Source organism: Fukomys damarensis, unplaced genomic scaffold (assembly GCF_012274545.1).
Source record: "Fukomys damarensis isolate Sample0158 unplaced genomic scaffold, DMR_v1.0_HiC HiC_scaffold_30, whole genome shotgun sequence".
NCBI lineage: Eukaryota > Metazoa > Chordata > Mammalia > Rodentia > Bathyergidae > Fukomys > Fukomys damarensis.
This window is the reverse complement of record NW_022900942.1, coordinates 34,080,028-34,085,424: the sequence shown is the minus strand read 5'-3', so window position 1 is coordinate 34,085,424 and position 5,397 is coordinate 34,080,028. Positions and strand designations below refer to the sequence as shown.

Below are 5,397 nucleotides of genomic sequence, written 5' to 3'. Positions count from 1 at the left end.
AAAGAGCAAGAAGGGGGAGGAAATGCTAGATGAATTGTTAAGAGTGGAAGAAGGGGTCCTTAAAAGGAGCAAAGGGATTGGGGAGAGATGGTTGGGATACTGCTGGGATTTGTTCTGCTTTGTTTTGAAGGGCTGCTATTTTTTTTATAAACCTTACACTGTAATGCTGTTTGCTGTTTTGAACTATTTGTATGTGTATATTAATTTAGTATAAAAATTAAACTAGATAAGAAGCTGCTCTGAATAATCATATTGATAATCACTGCTTGTTTCCACATGGGCTCCCCAGTTGACAGCTCCTTTCAAGTCTTTGTAACATTCCATTCCATTCTCTATACTGCAGGCAGAGTGATTTTTTTTTCCCCCCAAATGTAAATCAGAGCTGTCTCACACTCCTCAGCTTGAAACTTTTCAATGCTACCTAGGTTTGCAGCCCAGCCATGTGAGCCTTCTTTCAGCCCTTTGTCAGGGATTTCCATTGTTACAAAGCACAGCCCACTGCCTCAGCCTGGAGTGCTCTTTTGCTTCTTTCTAGGTTCACCAACCCTGGACCTTCAGATTATAGGTCTGCTGTCATAATCTCATGGATAGCTTGCCTGGTCCCCTTCTAGGTAGCATATTACTCTCATGGCACTTGCACTGCACTTTCCTGGTGTTCATAACTTCATTTTACTTTTGTATTTGACTGTTGTTTCTTTTTGCAAGTAGCTCTATAAGCTACACAAGGGCATAACTATATCTTATTTTGTTTCCCTTTGTGCCTAGCTCTGTGCCTGGAATATAGCAGACACTCAATAAATAGTATTAACTAGCTCAAATATTCTTGTCATTGTGTTATTCTATTAATGTACAATTCTTTGTTCTCGCATTTTTTTTCTGATTCATTTTGCAAACAAAATCTATACCCCTATTCTCTGAGATAAAATTGAGGAGAGAAGTGGCTAGTGACTTTACTAGGGAAAATCCTTGTAAGTACTAGTTTTTAAAGTTTAGCTTGGCTTCCTAAGATATGTAGACAGAAACCCAGAGCCAGGGAAAAAATTGTAAGAAATATATAATTCTTTCTGTCTCAGAAGTGGCTGTTGGCTTTTGATATGTACAGAAATATCAGAACAAAAGTAAGAAAGCAGAAAGGGAGAGGGCAGAGCCTGGAACCCTGTGCAGGGTGGAGAATGGTGGGACAGCCTTCACATAAGTTAGATTTTATGCTGGCCCTGTTGCTCAGAGGTATATCCTTGTTCCCCAGAAGTATATCCCTATTCCCCAAACTTTCTTTGAAGTCTTCCAGGTACCTGATTTGGGGATCCAGACCCTTCATACCACTAGACAAAGACAAGTTTTGAATCCATAACTGGGTTGGCAGTAAAAGCAGGAGGGAGAGAGGGATGAATTCCAAAAGGAGCATAGTTCACAGCAGCTGGACTCAGAGGTGTTCACAGAGCCTGTATTTCCCAGAAATGTTCAGATCTTTGAAAGGAGGTAATTGACCTTTACATAAACCATGGAACGATGGGGACAGGCTGAGCCAATTTCATGTATACTGCAAAGGACAGGGTAACTACAGTTGACATCTGGACACAGATATTTCTATCTTCAATATATTTGAAGAGTTAAAAAACCTATCATATTCAGAATAAGGAAGCTGGAGGGTGCCTAGTTTATCCAAAGTAAAAAATATTTCCAACCCTAAATAAAGCTAGCTGAGAAACATTGCTGCTCAGATGTCAGCATGCTAATTATACACTCAGCAGACATGTCAGGTACAAAGATTAAATTCACCCACAAAAAAGTAAAAGAGGAAAGTCAGGGGATCAAGTTTTCTAGCTATATAAATCTCCCTTCAACTGCCAGAAACTGTTTGGGCAGCCTCAGGCAGAGCTAAACAACATTTAGTTCAGATAATCGAGGTTATTTTGTGTAGGTTGTTTTCTACATTGTTGTGGCTTTCAGAGATGATAGGTTTGTCTGACCCTCCGTCACACATTCTGGATATGAGTTGACCTTGTAGAAGTACCCAGGTCTGGGTCAGCAGCCCCAGTGTTCATTCTAACTGGCTTACCAAGGGCCTTGCCATGGAATATGCCAACAGAGATGGCACCATCCATTTCTTCCTCTTGTGCCTCTCCTGAGAGGTCATAGAGCCTGAGACAGTGATCTTCACAGTAGCATATTTGTACTTCTGGAGATACACAAAGACTTTTCCAAGTATGTATACCGGCATACTTTCATACAAAGTATTTCCTAAAACTGATCTTCCTGGGAACCAGTGTAGTCACGTGTCTTGCTGGTACTACTGTGATCAATGTCCAGAGTGAAAACTCTCCAAGATAGCAAAGAAAAGTGATAATTTAAATATTAGTATGGAGGTTGAAAAAAAAAAGAATGATTATATTACAATTTTTTTTGCAAGTTAAGTAGCTTCAAATTTGTTGTTTTGAATAAAACAGAGGACATAATCTGTCCAGCGATAAGTTTTTTTAAAAAATTTGTTAACAGTGCTGGCGATTTAACTCATAATTACTCATTTTTAAAAAAACTTTATTGAAGTAGAACACATGGGAACATGCCTGTAATCTCAGCACTCTGAAAGGCTGAGGCAGGAGGACTGCAAGTTTGAGCCCAGGCTAGGCAATTTAGCAATTTAGTAAGATCCTGTCTCAAAAAAAAAAAAAAATAAAAAGCCATACTGTTCAATAGTTTTTCATACATTCATAGAGTTGTACAACCATAGTTTTCCTCTATAGAATTACCTATTCTGGACATTTCATAATAATGGAAATGCTGCATACCATGTGGTCTTTTGTGACTGGCTTCTTTTACTTAGTGTAATGTTTTTAAGAGATATCCATGTAGTATGAGTACTTTATTTCCTTTTATGACCCAAAATGTTTCATTGTATGGATGCACCATATTTTATTTATCCATTCATCAGTTGATTCAATGATAGATTGTTAAGAAATATTTTCTACAAAATACCTATAAGGTAAAAAATAACTAAATAATTTGAAATAAATTTACTAAAACAACTTTCTTTAAAAGCAATTTAAAACCATGCCTATAATTCTAGTACTCAGGAGACTAAGGCAGAAAGACCACTGGTAGTTTGAGGCCAATTTGGGCTACATAGTGAGTTCAAGTCCAGCCTGAACTACATAGCAAGACCCTGTCTCAAAAACAAGCAACAAACAAAACAAACAAAAACAAAAGAAAAGCCCAGTTTTGCCAGTCACAGTAGTACATACCTATAGTCCCAGGCAGGAGGATATCTTGAGTCCAGGAGTTCAAGACCAGCTTGGACAACATAGTGAGACCCCCATCTCAAAAAACAAAACAAAAATATTTTGTCAGAACCAATGAAAGAAAAACTTTTAAGTATTCAGATGTTTTATTAAATTAAATTTGTGATTAAAAAATATTTTAAGAAATCCAAGCCAGGCTTGTGTGGTGCACAGCTACTCAGGAGGCTGAGGCAGGAGGAACAGAAGTCTGAAGCCAGCCTGGACAATTTAGTAAGACTGTCTCAAAATAAAATATTTAAAAAGGGCCAGGGATGTAGCTCAGTGGTAGAGTACCCACTAGGTTCAGTACCCAGTACTGCCAAAGAAAAAGCAAATGAAAGATATATGGGTAGTCCAAACCAAGATGTGCTGTAAGTGGAGAATAATTTCTAGGTTTTAAATAAAATATGAAAAAAATGAATGTAAGAGGATTTAATTATCTTTTTTGTGTTGATTATGTGTTGAAATATTTCAGAATATTAGGCTAAGTAAAATATATTATTAAATTTCATTTTACTTATCTACAGTTTTTAATATAGCTGCTAGGGAATTTATAATTTTATATGGGGCTCCCTTTGTATTTCAACTGGATAGTGCTGCTGTAGACAATCTGTCTCAATGCCAGCAGTCAGAGTGGTCCTTGGAAGATACAGTTCACAACCTGTTATTGCTCTGCTCGAAACTCTCCAACATATAGTACACACACTAGTAAGTCTAAATCCCTGCCAAGCCCACCACATCCTGTGCCATCCTTCTCGTGCTCCCCGTAATGCATACCCAGTCTCTCCACTCACAGTCAGACACAGATTTTGATGTATCTGAAGCTTATACCATGAGGAAATGATAGGGGTTCTTACTAAGGAGAAGAGTACAGGTTATGAATATAAAATTAGGCAAATAATTGAATACATATTTAGAATAAGAAAAAAAATTACAACAATTTCCTGTACTCTCTGAAATTCAAGTCCCTTTCTTCTGATATCTGTTTAGGCAATTTACCAGTCACATTTATGAAGAAATGCTTCCAGATTGGACCCTGGTCCCCCCACCCAACCTAGAACTCTCCACGGCCTCAGCATTGTCCTTGTAAATGTTGGCCCAGGCTGAGGGAGCTCCAGAAGCTCCTTTGGCTTTGCATAAATTTCACTGTAAAATTCCTCCCTGCTCAAACTCACTGCCTACCACCCCACCCGCTCCCTCTTGTTGGTGCTATAGACTGAACAGGGCCTTGTCTGTGTGCTCTACTACCCAGCTGCACCCCTACCCTCCACACTTTTTCTGCCTCTTTGCTCCTCAGTGCAGAAGCACTGAGGAGCCCTCCTTAAGGCTTTCCCATTTGCTTTTTCCTAGTCTTGGAATGTTCCCTCCCGCTGTAGCTGCAGAGCTTACCCTCTCTTCTACAGACCTCTGCTGAAAAATCTCATCAGCACACCAGCCTGGCCCAACCTCCCTATAAAAAGCAGCACATTCCCCCAGCAGTCTCCCCTGCTTGCTATTCTCTTTAGCCTTAATTATCTCCATTACATTCACCACCAGCTGACATATCATGCATTTACACATCTGTGTGCTGATTACCGGAGAACTCTGGAGGACAGGGATTTGTTTTGTTTCTGGTAAGTATACTCAGCATCTAGAATAAGGCCTGCCCCTTGATGGATACTCAGAAACTGCTATTTGGATCAATGAATGAATATAATTATATAATATATAATATATAATGAATGAATGACGGGAAGCCCTGTTATTTTTCAGTATGGAATCAGTTCTTCAAGGAAACAATTCACTTCACACCCCTAGTCCATGTGCTTAATCATCATCACTAAGGGGTTACTTGGTAGGTGGCGGCTATATTTGTGCCCACCTAGCACTCTTCCATGTCCTCCTTTCTCCTAGTCCCACCTGGTAGGCAACTCCCAGCCAGTAGGGATAAACACATCCTTTAGGCATGGCCAACTGAAATTAGAATGCTTGGTCAGAGATGAGCACTTGACCTCTCCCTGGACAATCCACAACTTCCTTAGGAATATTCTCGCAGGTGCTGGGGGAGGGGAAGCAGCCCCCTGACTTGTATCACATCATTCATCAAGAAGGGTGTGAATTAAGGCTTTTGGCAGATGAG

General features: G+C 39.5%; 1 long non-coding RNA gene across 1 annotated transcript in view; it reads right to left on the bottom strand.

Annotated features, from left to right (window-relative positions):
* LOC104860500 overlaps window positions 1–3,318 on the bottom strand; it is a 14,699-nt gene extending 11,381 nt beyond the window's left edge. Inside the window, exon 1 of the long non-coding RNA XR_779711.3 lies at window positions 3,243–3,318. This is a non-coding gene — a long non-coding RNA (uncharacterized LOC104860500). The remainder of the gene's footprint in view (window positions 1–3,242) is intronic.
* Window positions 3,319–5,397: the final 2,079 nt, after the last annotated feature.